Genomic DNA, 14,286 nt, shown 5'->3' with positions numbered 1-14,286 from the left:
CGTGGCGTGGTGTGGAACAGGAAAGCCTGCAGTCCAGCCACGAGCAGTCCTGTGTTTCAGTGGGAGCCACTGCTCTGTGAGGCACTGGGATGAATTTGACCCAGTTTCTTTCTCTAGTTACACAAATAAGATCTCGGTGCTGTTTGGGTGAGCCTAGTGTTTCTGCATTGCGTGAGGTCAAGTTTCTCAGAGACTTCTGATGTTTCAAGTCCTTTCTGTGCCCCACAGTCTGCTCCAGGTGCTGCTGGGAGCTGTGGCAGGCTCCAAAACTTTTCCCTGCCTAAATCTTCCTCTTGCATAGGAAAATGTGTCTCCCAGAAAAGGGCTGGAGGTGGAGGGGCTGTTCTGTTTATGGGCCTTGCAAATACGTATATCAGCAGGAGAGTGACCTGACTCTGGCCTTGTTACCCATCCCTTAGGAGAGTCCAGCCAACTATTTCACTCTCTTTTGGAGAGAGCCTTCCTCTCCCCAGGCTGTTGTAGCTCCACAGGAGAGGAAAACTAAGAGCCCAGAGATGGATCTTCATGGCTGAACGCACTCTGAGCCTCACCTGTGCTTCTGTTTTGCTGCATTTATTGCCACAGCAATAAACATAGCTTATTCCAAAAGCTGTCTCTGTGACACTGAAGTTCAAAGGTTCTTCTGATGTGAAGTCTGAAGTGATGCGTGCCCTGATCAAGAGAGCAGCACGAGCCCTTCATCTCCCTGAGCTGGGATTGGGGCTGAGCGCTGCCATCGGGCTGTCTGGCTGCTCACGCAAACAGGCATCCTCTTATCTCCATGGGAGTGCTGGCAAATTTAAGAGCAAGCGAGGGTTTCTCTGGATGTAAAATAACCAAGCAGGCTAACTTTAGAAATATCGAGGCTCTGATTGTTTTCCAAAATAGCTTTGGTACATAATTTCCAACAGCAGGCAGAACTTGTAGGGAGGCTATTTAAATTAGAAAACTCTTCTTTTACCTTCAGTCTCACCCTGTTAATTTATCAAGCCAATTAACCGACATTACTCAGGGACACTTTGTTCCCGTGCTGTGCTCTCCCCCACCCTGTCTGAGGGAAGATGTCTGCACACATGGTGTGTTATTCCTCGCCTGTAAATTGTGTGCAAGTACACTGGCACTTTCTCATTCATTTGGCTTTGCTTTAATCTCTCTTCACCCTGAGCCCAGCTGAAGTACATCACAGGTTCTGCAGCTAATTAGCACAATTACAGCTGTCCGTATCAGGTTGGGGGATTGAGTTAGGGCAGTCAGGATCCCAATGTGCTGGAGTCTCATTACCGAGTCTCCAGTGCAGCCACATCTAATGAAATTCAAACAGATCAGGTTAAATTAGATTAGTTAATGGAATCCTCATCTTCTTAGTTTAATGTAATTCTGAACAGCGAATCTTTAGTTTCCCTGGAAAAGAAATGTTTCTTTGGATTGGATTTGACTGAACCCTGCAGGCCTCAGCTCCTGGGGCTTGGGAGAAGTTTGTGTCCAAAACCTGAACTGTGTGGGCTCAGCTTGTTGGTGGCTTTTGGGGACACTGTGCTAGAGAGGTCTGGGAGTAGTTTGATGGTGGGAGAGGAAGGGAGGCTTTGCAGTGCTTCTCCTTGGTGGCTGCAGGTTGTCAAGGGCAGGAAGGACTCACCATGTGAGACCCTTAGTGCCCCCACAGCTGGGGCGGGCGAGGTGTGGAATCATTCTCTGTTGCATCACACTCTGTTGTCTGTTAGACTTGTGCTACCTTGGTGCGTTGCCCTGGTTCCTGGGAAAGGTGAAGGACAGAGGAGGTGCTCGCAGGCGGCTCAGTGATTGCTCCGCTGGTGAGTTGATTCTCTTCTTCCAAAGCAGACAAACTTCTGGGAATATAGTAGCACCAGGTTCCTTAACCTCTATAGAGGCTAATAGAAGAATATTTTGCAAATTCTCTTGAAACTTGCTAAAGAAAGATTCAGGGGAAGACACTTGCAAAATGCTCTTTTATAGAAGCAACACCACTCCCTTTGCAATCGAGCACAGGCAGCAAAAACTGTGGTAAAGTGAGTAGCTTACAGCAGCTCTCTAGCCTTGCTGGTGAACTGCAGAAATGCACAGGGCTCAATGAAGCAGCTTGAAGCATCCTTTTGCCATGACTTCTGCTAGCAGCAGGAGAATGAACAAGATGTAAAAGGTCAGTTCTGTGCTTCTGTCTGCCTGCTCATCTCCAGCTTGGTGCCTGTGGGCACTGATGGGAGTGAATGGCAGGCAAGAGGGAAGGGGGTTTGGACAGGAAAAAGAAAGAAATGTTTGCTGTATTTGTGCCCTTGAGGAATCTGCTTTGATTTTTGAACCCTGTAAGTATGACATCTTTTGCAAGTGCTAAATTCACATAATTTGCAGTGGAATTGTGAGTGCCGTTGCTTGGTGTTGCCTGCTCACAGTGTGAGAGCTTCTGAAAGGCCATTAAGGCTGCGTGCTGTGTTCAGTGCAGATCCCCGTCATTTACCCACTGAACACCAGGCACTTTTCCTGACTGCGTGGTGCCTCGTCTGTGCCTCACTGCTGTTGATGGGAGCATCCCCTGGGGTCAGATAGTGCATCTGATTCTTTTCCTCTGTCTTCCAGTAAACTCATAACAAGGTTGGTTAGAAGCAAAGATAGCTTTTGGATGCATGGAGACACTGAGGGCTTTGAGCTCCTCGTGATAGTTCTGTTATCACAGCATTGCTTTTGGTGGCACCTGCTGGTAACAGTGAAGGTCCCATAGAAAAGGTAGTGCCATTTCCAAGGGCCTTCAGTGCTACATCCTCTGTGGGCTCTGCAGTTTGGCAGATGTATTGTCCCTCATCTACTTGTTGCTCTCGTGCTGCCTTGCAGGTCTGATTGCTTTCCTGCAGATCACAGGGTGCTGCCAGGACTGGAAGTGGTTGATCCCAGTGGATCTCCTTGCTCCTTAATACGCTTTTCTTCTCAGCTGAAAATCACATCGCCAACTCGATAATTGTTTTCATTACTTCACTGGGAGTAGTGAGGTTAACATCTTGAGCAGCAGCTGAGATAGATGAGCAAATAGCACAATAGCTTAATCCCTTGGAAATTACACTTTTCACCGTGGAGTTTTGTTTCCTTTTTATCTCCCTCACGACTCTTTCTTTTAAAGGGCAGACAGAGTTACATTTCACTTGCAGCTGAGCCCACAACCTGTATTCTCTTGCTGCTGTGTATAAAGTTATTGAATAGTCCTGTGGGTATCCCTCTTCCTGAGTGCAATTTCCCATCTGTAGAGACTTTTGAGTTGTGGGAAATGCAGGCAGAGCTGTGAGGTCTCACCTCCTGGATTCAAATCCCTTGCATGCAGCACCTGAGGGCCTGCAGTGGAGCAGTAGCTCCTGGTCCTGCCTGCAACAAAGCTGAGAAACCATTCAAGTTGTCATCTCAGAGACAAGCAGCTTCCAATGTACATAAATATCCAGCCCAGCTCTGTTGGCTCTATGGCTTTCCTTATGAACAAGCATGTGGTCGCCTTCCAAGTGAGCCATCTGGGTTTGACAGATGTCTGTGGCTTTTTCTGGGTCCATTGTTAAAGGGGGAAAAGGGAGGGAATATGCTGAATTGAAGGAAATGGCTTCTGCTGGCAGTCTGCAATTTGATGGGCTGGGAGATGAGCTGCCCTTCTCTCTCTCTCTCTCAGTTGCCATCAGCTCCATTCACTGTAACCTGTGTTTATAGCCTGGAAGCATCGTTTCACGTGGGATGTGCTGGAATTGCTGTTTTCTGGGGAGGAAGTTGAGGTGCACTTTACTGCAGAACCAGGGGGCTTTGTGTTCAGACCTAAAGGTGTTGACACAGTTTCTGAGGCCACACATGTGGTGTTTGTAGCCCTTATTGGGGAATTAAATTGCTGTACCTTGTGGCATGCTGTTTTCCCTTTCTGTCTTAAAGCTTTGCAAATGCTTGTGCAAGGTAAGGTCTTCCCTTCTCTTTATCTTAGGGTACCACGTGTGCTCTTAAACTCTAACTAATGTGATTCAAAGAGACTTAACTTCCTAATGTAAAAAGATCCCCGTCTCTTGGTTATTGCTCACAAATTGTGAAGCCAAAATAGTTGACATCGTGGCTAAATAGCAACATCAAATGTCAACGTTATGCTCTATCTATATATTTTTTTTCCTTTTGGGCTTTCTGTTCTTGATGAAAGTGTGCAAAATAAGTCAGCTGCCTGAAAGAGGGGATATTAAAAATCTAAACTCATGGCTTTCACATTTGAAGCCCTCTCTGAAGCCCTCAGTTTGTGTGCCAAATATGTGTCTTGTGTGTTCCAGCTGTGCATGCTGCATTGAATGCATCATGGAGGATGTGCTTGATGTGTTTTGGACATACAAATTTGTCTGAGGGCTGTCACTGCATCTCTGAGTCACCAAACTCCTCGTTTCTATTCAACGTTTGCTGAGCAGAAATGTTTTCCCCTTGTCAGCTTTCTGTATGTTTTTAACATCAAGGTGGCTGCCCTGTGATGTAAACGTTGCTGAAAAGATTTTATCCCTGCTGTGTGTTTCATAGTTCTGTGTTTTCTCATAAACAGCTCTGGAATAACGTTTAGGTTTGTGCTTTTATGTGACTCTAGGGGTAAAGTGGCAATTTCTGCAGAAGGGGCTGACTGTAGTAATTGTTAGGGAGATGTGGGTGAGAGGCAAAACAAACAGAATTCAAGTGGCCAGTGTTTTGTATTCACACAAAACACATTTGAGTAATGTGGGATTCAGGATGTGCCCAGGTCTGCAGGTGCCTTTCCACATCCCTTTGCCACCAGTGGTGCATGGTGCTGATGCACTCTCTGTAGGAGTGGTGTGTGTGACAGCACTGGCTTTTCCCCTCTTGCTGCTGGACTCTGCCCTGGCACTGAGCTATCAGCAGTGAGCACTAAGATCTGGGTGTGAAGGTGGGCACAGGGCTGTGCTGACTGCAAGAGGTCCTGGAGCTGGGTAAAATGGGAGAAACCACTGCGTGGCATTGAATTTTATAGACTTTTTGATTGAATCTGATTTGCTTTTAGGGGTCAATACCTGAATAAATATTTGCAGGAAGACGTTTACCAACTCCTGCAAAACCTAGTCTGAGGCTGGTTTGTACTCTCTGAAGAGGTGGAGGGAAAAACAGATGAGATGAAAAGGTTTGCATTAGTATTAATAGCGATGTTTGGGCAAAGGTTTCTTTTTGTCTTACTTAAAGGGAAAATGGGTCCAGGAGGTGTTTGTGAGATTACAGAGGAGGCACATTGGGACATAACTCTTCTGTCTGTGAATTTTTAAAGATACCTGCAGCTAGAAAAGCTTTGCTCTTGAAAGCATCCCACAGAACTTAGAATTTGCTTTCAAAGTGAGAATAGCTGCAAATGAATACACAGCAAAGCAATGGGCGAAATGCTGCTTTGAAAGAGTGTATGGCTGTGTGGAGTAGAGAGCTCTATTGATAAAGCCTGCTTGGATTTTCAAAGGCTTTTATCGAAGTTCCTCATAGAAGACTTTTAAGGGAACAGACCTGCTGTGAAAGCATAGGGAAGATCCTTATGGGTGAGAATAGTAAGTTAGAACAAGAGGAATGGAGTGTGCAAGTAGATTGGCTTTCCTGGTGGAATCTTAGAATCATTAAGGTTGGAAGAGACCTCCAAGATCATCTAGTCCAACTGTCTACCTACCCCAACCATTAACACTGACCACATCCCTCAATGCCACATCTTCCCTGTTTTTGAATGCCTCCAGGGATTATTTCTGAGAAGAAATTCTTCCTACTGTCCAGCCTAGTCATAAGTAGAATACTGCAAGGTTCATTCTGATACCTTTGTCTGCTTCAGATACGCATCAGTGAATTGAAAGAGGAACAAATAGAGAAATGAGTTTTGGCAAAATAACAAACAATTTGATGTAGCAAATACAAATGTGGAGTGTGAAGAAATGCAGAAGGATGTTCTGATATGGAATCAAATAACAGATGAATTTCATGGTTGGGAGATGTGATGTCAGACACACAGTTTTGCCTGTACATGAGGAGATGAGCTGTGAGATGCCTACAGGGTCCTGGATCTTGAGGTCCTGGGTTATAATGCAGAGCTCTGTGGTAACTTCAGCTCAGTGCTCAGCAGTGATCAAAAACAATTGGAACATTGAGTTATTAGAAAAGGCAATAGGAAGAAAACATGATGCAGCTGTGTAAACCCATGGTTGCTCTTGAACTGCTGGCTCAGGAAGAAAACTGGGATTCCTTAGGCTGAGAAAGAAGCAAGTAAGGGAAGATACCAAGGAGGTCTGTAAAGGTTATGAGAGGACTGTTGGAAGAAATGATTTCTGGAGGCCCACCAGTGTTCTGACGCTGAAGGGTAAGGCTGGAAGTCCTGCTTCTGCAAGGGAGTGTAGGCTGGGCATGTGGTTGTTACAACGCATGTGAAATGAAGTGCTAAGTGTGGATGTTGTGGCCTTTTTGCAAATGCCTAGGCAGCCTTTAATGAAAGGTTAATTGGGTGGTGGATTGGCAGAGAGGTGTCCAGGGAGAACAGGATGTTGCTGAGAGAAAAGGTCGAGAGTGCAAATGGAAACAAATTGATTTAATTTGTGTGGTGATAGGATGGTAATTCGTGTGGTTTTGTACACTGTGCTTACTGAGATGTCACTGTTCAACCAGGGTCTGTGTCCTGTCATTCTGGCAGGTGAGCAGGTCATTCCTTTGGCAATGTACCCCACTACCCCATAAAACCAGATCTGATGGGAATGAGACCTTGTCAACTCTTCTTCTTTGGTGCCAGCGCTGCCTTACTGAAGGAGCATGTGTGCTGCTGAGCTCTGCTCTTCTTAACTTGGCTGGGAGCTCTTCAGAACACTATGGATAACATTGGGCACTGCTGATTTTGTTCCTTATGACCACCTGTTTCAGGGCAGTGTTAGCACTGAAGAAGCAAAGCTGATGAGATCCTGTTCCTGGAAGTGCATCTGGGTTTTATCCCTGCTAATAAAAAGAAAGAGATTAAAGGAAGCTCTGGATGGGACAACAGTCTTGAAAATAATTTCATTTTCTGGTTGGATGGGTATCTCAAAGATGATCTACATGGCTGAATCCAAGTGAGACCTTTCCCCTTGGTCAAGACGAATGTTACCTTGTCAAAATGAAGTGTTTTAAGGATCTGGGTGCTTACCAGAGATAGCATACCACATCAGAATTTTTTGGAGTCTCTTATTTTTAATACAACTTGCTGCATTTTGTGAACTATGACTGAGATTGCTGTGTAGTGGCATAGAACTAGCGTGTTCCCACTGTGCAGCTCAGGAGTAGCTCTGGTGTCTCTGTTGAGGATTCAGGTCTTGCCTGTGGGGATTAAATAGATGAATCAGCTAGAATTGGGTCAGATCTGGCCAGGTAAGTGCCAGGTCTTGGTTAGAAACCCTTGCCTGGCATTTGGTTGCAATTCAGGCATTGTAGAGACATCTGCATTGAGTATTGTCTACGCTAAGGACAGATGGCTGCCCTAAAAAGAAATGAGTGTTTTAATGAGCAGAGTTTATTGTCTGCTCACCTGAACATTAGACTGAACGGATGTTCTGTGCATCTGGCTTTGTGCAAGGCTCAGGCTGTGACTCTTCTTACATGAGGCTGAGGTTCTTTAGGTTTACCCTTTTTCATTGCTGTTGATTTTTCTTTCCCCCCTGGAATTATTTTGGTAGCATTAGAACATGGAAGATGAGAGGATTAAATCAGTAATTTTTTGTAACAGCTTTTGAAACATCAGTCCTTTTTTTGTTCAGAACCGTAATTGATTTTGAACCTATAACCCTTGCTCAGACTTGGATCTACCACTTGTGTTTGCTTATTAGTTTATCTACATTTTTCTAGCCTTGTAATTTTGGATAACCTCAGATATTGGTGTCCATTAGAAATATCTGCTTAGATTCTATTCTTCCTCATTTATCAGCTCCTTCAAGCTGCTGCTGTTAAATGCCCCTCTAGGTTTAGGCTGACAGAAGAGCTGGGGCAGTTGCTGGCAGCGTTGTAGTTGTGATGTCCTTAAGGAAAGTGGAATTTGCTCTCAGGAAAAATCCACAATGCAACTTTCTTCACCAGGCTGAGTTTCTAAAAACAGAAGGATGTACCTTTTAAGTGCTCAGAGGCCTTTCTGCTCTTGGCTTTAAGTTGTTTCTAATAAGAAAAATCACAGTGGGGGAGGAAAAGAAAAAAGCTGATAACAAGAATTTGATTTACCAGTGACTAAATCTCAGAATGAGTAAATCCAGGATGACAGCTCAGGAAGATACAATTTGCAGCACCATCAACTACCCTGCTAACCTGGTGAGGCATGTTGGGAGTGGTGGGGGCTACTGCAGAAGAAAGTGTTTGGTAATATGCCCTCCATGCAGTTTGTGAACGCGTTGTTTTCCTAAATCCAAATCCATGTACCTTTGGAAAAAGTCATGGAAGCAAATTGGATTTTCCTAAGCACCTTGATTTAAAGGGACAGCTCTAGAGATCATTAAGATTTCTGACACTGTGCTCCTTCCTCGTGGTGCTTGCAGGGAATTAGTTGAGCCACACACTGGAGTCCCCATGGCACAGGATGTAGGAGTCAGGGTGCTGGGCCCTTATAGGCGTTGGCAGGGTGCTTGGGGCTCCTTGTTCCTGCAGACAACTCTATGCTCTGTGTCCTGCAGCTCCTGGATTACAGGTGGGACAGGCTCCCCTGTCCTCTTGCAGCCCACAATGTTGTGCCCTAAGGCTGTTGTATGGCTGCAGTGGACCCCTGTGCAGCTCTAAATGCATGTTTTTTCTCACTGCCAACATGGGCATGGTCTCCTGAGCTGGCACTGTTTGCATGCGTGTTTTTTCCCCTCACACTGTGCAGGAATAATTACCCTCTCCCAGCAGCATGAGTGTTTCTGTTCCCTCTGATTTATGAAGGCAAGGAACTTGTTTGGGAGAATGAGTCAGAAGTAATTGAGCTTTGGGGGGGGGCTGTATTTCATCTCTTTATTTTTGCCCTCTGTTGTACCTTGTTGTTACCTGTGTTTTGGCCTTCCAGTGAACATCTGCTAAAGCTTGAAAGTCAGCTTGGGATGTATGCTTAGTTCCCATTTAAAAACAGACCTGATTCTGTAACTCAAGAACATGACACAGAGATAATCTTTTAAGCTGTAATAAGATCATAAATATAATATGCTTCCGTGTAGGCTCTTGCCAAGCAGTTGGCATCCGGTATGGATGCAGAATGAGTTTGAGATCAACTCTGTAGCAGCAGAGTTCCTGTGCTTGTAGGGAGGGAGCTGGCAGCTGGTGAGTTGTGGGGAACAGCACATGTTTTGGGTGCAGGACATGGAATGTAACCATGTAGATGTAATAGGATCTCTCAGAAAACCATTCAGAGACCAGGTGAGGTGTAAGGAAGGGTTGGTGCAGTTGTGGAGAAGGCGGCAGGGGAAGATGTGCAGCCAGTGATGTGGGGATGGCAATGCTCCAGCTGCTGCTGCTTGAGCACAGAGATGGTGCTGGTGAGCTGGCTGATATCCATGGGGTTAACCTCCCCATGACATCTGATACCCCTTGAGAAGACCTCGAGCAGTGACATTTGAGGCCCACAGTGGCTGTATGACCATCAAGACAACATGTAAGACTTGCAGACAAGTGAGAGCCACAATCTGGCAGCAAGGAGCAGAGTTTCATTACCCTCCTGACATAATTCCCTTGCGTGGCGGTAAGCCAGTTGCTAGCATGAGCAGGGGGCCTTAATCTCTTGTGCAGGATGTGAATCACGGAGCTGAATGACTTCCACTGCCTTTCTAGAAGAGTACAGCAGAAACTCAGCAGCAGCCAGCAGCTCTTGGAGCCTCAGGCCCCTCATATTGGGATGGCTGACTCTTTGCTGGTTTTGTTTCCCCTCCTTTTCCAAGTATTGCTTGTTTTAGTTCAAGACTTTTCTTTCTAAAGCTTTCTGCTGATAGGAAACAAGGTGGCTCACATAATGCCCCATCCCATAGTGCTATTTTGCACTAGTCTTGCTGGAGTAATCACTGACCCAGCTTGGGGCAGGCTGATAAACCCCATAAGAGCCTCAGTGACTGAGGACTCTGCTCTCACAGTGCTATTTCTGTTTACAGTTTAATGTATCCCTCCCTCTGCTGAGTGCTTCTTGAGAACACTTCAATGCCTTTTTCCTTCAAGTGTAGCAAAGCTAAACAAAGGAGTCTGATGTTTCTTTGCTGGGCTGACTAACCCCTTGTTATGATTGATAATGGTGAGACTGGTTTATAAGCCATCTGAACAGCAATGCACATCATTAAAAGCCATGCAGACAAACTCCAAGTCCTCTGCAACTCTGATTGCTTTCAACAGCAGCTGATCTCTGGGGAACTCAGAGTGGGAGCTGTAGCTCCGAGGGTGCTTTGAAGCAAGAAGCTGAATGTGTTTGAAGAAGTAATTCTGAAAATGAAGGTGGTGGATCAACAGTTGATTGATTTTAAATGTGCCTTTGATGGGTAGAATTGTTGTAGGTAGTTTTTGCTAGTTTTCAGCCAATGGTCTCCTGTTTTTTTACCTCTTCCTTCTGAAAAGACCATACCATTTCTTCAGTTAGTCTTATTTTCTCAATGGCTTCTTTAATCTGTGGATTGGAGTTGTGAATGGTGGTATGGATGCATGGTATTTTCTATACTGTGGCCAGCTCTAGCTGGTCATTGAAATGAGAACATCAGTATTGTAGATGTTTAAGCTGTATCTTCTTCAGGTGCATCCACTGTTGCTGTCAGAAGCACATATGCTGGGAGCATGCTAACCAGCACTGGTGGAAGGTTGGTGAGGCCAACCTTTTCAGATACATTTTGCAAATTGAGCTCTCATGAAGAGGCAGCCAAGGTTGGTTGCATGCAAAGGTTTATAACTCTGGTGTGTGAATCAAGTGATGTCACACATCGAGGTGCTTGTTGCTTAAGCCATGTTAATGGTTATAATTGGTGCCAGATGCTTTTTGCCCAGAGCAATCAAATGATCAGCCTGTTGTCCGTCCACTTGATGGCCTCCCTCACCATCTGCTCTGACCTTTCAAGTAGTGTCCTGCCATGTATAGCTTCCAAAGGTGGGAGGAACCGTTATTCTTTCACAGGAAAATGCCTGTTGTGATTTATCCTCAGTCATGTTAAATGGTGGTACTGAAGAAGAGATTTAAACCTGAATTCTCTGGCCACTGAACTATTCTTCATCTCTAATGAGCTGAATTCCTCCTTAGACAGTTTTGTAGATGCTGAGGTTACTTACACTGAAGTACTTCCTCCCTCACCAGTGGTACTACCGTTCCCATTTCTCTCTGTCACACTGGGAGCAGCTGGTGTGCTCGAGACACCAGGACCCTCAATTACAGCATTAATCAGAGCTTATTTTGTACTTTGCTACTTGGAACACAAATAGCCTAATATGGCCCTAGGATGCACGGTTGAGTAGCCATGTGAGACAACTCCAGTCTTCCAACAAATCCAAAATACAGATGGCTGGCAAAAATGATGTTGCCTAGAAAAGTCTTGAGACCTTTTGATTTATCAAGGGTAATTACGGCAATCAGACATCTTTGTGGTTTATGGCAAGGGACTTTGAAGGTCACTAGCTGATCAGAAATAAGAGATTAGTTTCTTACTACAGGGCACTGATGTTGGTCCCAAGCTGCCACTAAATCATGTTGGCGACCCAGAGGTGTTGAAGATCTGCAGCGTAAGGCATAGAAGAGCTGTTGGCTGAGCCTCAGCCTGGAAGGCAATTTTGTAATTCAGATGGTGAAGCATAAGACACCAGATTGCTTTAAATGTGTTGCATCCCTGTATGTCATAAATTTGATGCGTCCCCAGGGGCTTAGCGACAAGCAGCTCCATCTCTGTGCTAGACTTCTGAAACACAAGCTGTGCAGAAGCCTCTCCTCCACACATCTCAGAGATGGGCTGGGTCCTTCAAGAGCGTGGATTGTTAACAGCTTTCAGGGAGTGCCTTGTGTTGCTTTTGACTGTAGTGTTGGTTGGAGGTGTTATCTTTGCTGCTGGAGCTGCCTTGTTAATATTGCACTGTTTCCCCATGAGAGATTTGGCGTGATATAAATGCCTTTGCATTGTTTGTTGGTAGAAGGAGGTGAACATTAAGATGTCAGGAGCAAAGAGGTGTGAAGATTGCAGGGGAAGTGGTGGCAGAGCAACAGAGGGTACACACGACACTGCTTTGGTAGGGCAGGTCACTTTAATTTCATTCAAGGCCCTTTTGCTGATAAAGATACAGAACGTGGATGCAAATATTCTTTCAGCCGATGACATTTGGAGACGTATGTACTTCTAGATTTTACCTGGAGGGCATGTTGTTGTGCTCTGATGTGTTATGCTAAGTAATTGCAAAATGTCTCTGTGCTGGGCAGAGGTTTGGTTTACTTCCACTGCTGCGTGCTTCCCTTCTTCCATCCCTGCCATCCTACATCTTACCTTCTCCCTTTTATGATCCGAGCAGAACAGCAGTGGAATGGAGAGCTTTCATGGTGTGTCAGGACTTGCTGGGCTGGATATTAGGAAGAATTCTTTTTCTCTTCTCAGAAAGTGTGGTTGGGCATTGGAATGGGCTGCCCAGGGAGGCGGTGGAGTCACTGTCCAGGGAATTGTTGCAGAAAAAGGTAGATGTAGTACTTAGCAACATGGTTAGTGGGCAGTATTGGTGGTAGGTACATGGTTGCACTGGATGATCTTTTCCAACTTTAATGGTTCTATGACAGCAGATGTGTTCTCCTCTGGGTAGGAGCCACCTGAGGTGCCACTGGGGGCTGATTTGGGTATCTCTGCTTCGGATCCCTCACACCAGTTCCAGTCTGAGTGTGTAAGGGACCAGACTCTGCTTACGTCCCAAGCAGAATCACTATGGGTTTGGCTGTTCAGCTGTGCTGAAGCTTTGCTAGAAGCATTACCTGTGGTCTGCTACAGCCCAGCATCCATGCTGCTTTTATTATTCAAACTGAAATAAGTACATGAATAATGCTTTTCTTTAATTGTTAGTAGAGTACATTTGCTTTTCCCTTAGAAATGGAAATAGGTAGCCAGATGTCATCTATATACTACTTCAAGCTTGATCCTGCTTTTTCCAATTGCATCTAATGAGGTTTCCTTTTTACAAGGATAATGGCTGGCTTTGTTTTTATACCCCAGCCAGCAGCTGTTCTGGGATAGATCTTGTTCTAATACTGCACAGAACAGTTATGTGTTAACAATAGAGCGCAGGTACAAAGAAACAGTGGTAGTAAAGCCACATCTTTGTTGCTGTGTCCTCTGCTTCCTCCATCAGTTATTATTTATGAGCCATATTGCAGCAGTGTTCAGAGGCCTCTGTGATCAGATTTCCACTGTGCTGGGTATGGTGTAGAGAATCCCACTGGAACACTGAGCCTGGAGTGAAAGGAAGAAGAGGGTGGCTGATCCTCCAGATGAGGATGAGCAGCTGTGCAGGAGGACGTGGCTCAGAGTGGGCAGCTGCCACACTGTGTCTTCCTGGTGGCATCACTGTGGGTTTTTGGTCCATGACAAAGATCTCTGGCTAAAAGGATGGGTAAAGAGAGACTTGCTGAGTTTAACATGCTGCTGGTGGGTCAAGACGGCTGTCTGGCTGTTACCTGTTGGTATGGAGAAAGAAGATGCTTTTCTTGAATCCATAACTTGGTATCTACAGCACAGCAATTTGTTTTTGCATTGTTAATTAAGCATGTTTTCTCCTATTGCCATGACTCCCTCTGGTGGTAAATTCCCAGCTGGAAATCTGGATTTTGGTCTCTGTATCTCTGGCTCGTGGCTGTGCGTCCTGTGCCTTCATGGGTATTTCTGCTCCCGCTCCTACTTGCTGGCACCTCAGCCATACAATAAGTATGACTTTCCTGCAAAGTCATCAGTTGTTAAATATATACACTTCAAAAATAATAAATAATAGGTTCCCCGTTTCCCAGAAAGACGGATGTTATCTTTTTTGTTCTCTGGGTATTAGACTTTGCTGCTTGGGATTGAGTTTAATTAAATTCTTGACATTTAACCTGTGAACAGAGCTGATGGATTGTGTTTAAAACTACATGTCAGGCAGCAGTATTGTGTGGATGTTGCTGGATTGCTCAGGAGCTGTCAGGGCAGGAGAGCGATCTGCTCTCTCCCTGGTTCCTATGGGCTCACCCTGAGGTAGGACAAAATGCCTGGCCCCAGATCCATAGCTGGGATGCTGGTGGGTGAGCTGGCTTGGATCAGGTTGACAGTGTAACTCATATCCTGATGTATTTTCTCTGTTTGGAGAAGTAAT

At 45.3% G+C, this 14,286-nt stretch overlaps 1 protein-coding gene across 2 annotated transcripts in view; it reads left to right on the top strand.

The window, feature by feature from the left end:
* The window catches only part of GRIP2 (glutamate receptor interacting protein 2), a 198,418-nt gene that overhangs the window by 20,168 nt on the left and 163,964 nt on the right, over nt 1-14,286 (top strand). The window contains exon 1 of one of the 2 annotated variants that reach the window (XM_015875372.2): nt 2,013-2,158. The exons of the other annotated variant lie outside the window; for it this stretch is intronic. The gene's annotated coding sequence lies outside the window, so the exon portion shown is untranslated. Of the gene's footprint in view, nt 1-2,012; nt 2,159-14,286 lie in introns of those variants that run through there. 2 annotated transcript variants of the gene reach the window in all.

This window comes from Coturnix japonica, chromosome 12 (genome assembly GCF_001577835.2).
Source record: "Coturnix japonica isolate 7356 chromosome 12, Coturnix japonica 2.1, whole genome shotgun sequence".
In the NCBI taxonomy this organism is placed as follows: domain Eukaryota; kingdom Metazoa; phylum Chordata; class Aves; order Galliformes; family Phasianidae; genus Coturnix; species Coturnix japonica.
The sequence above is the reverse complement of the archived record's forward strand: the minus strand, read 5'-3'. Positions and strand labels throughout refer to the sequence as shown.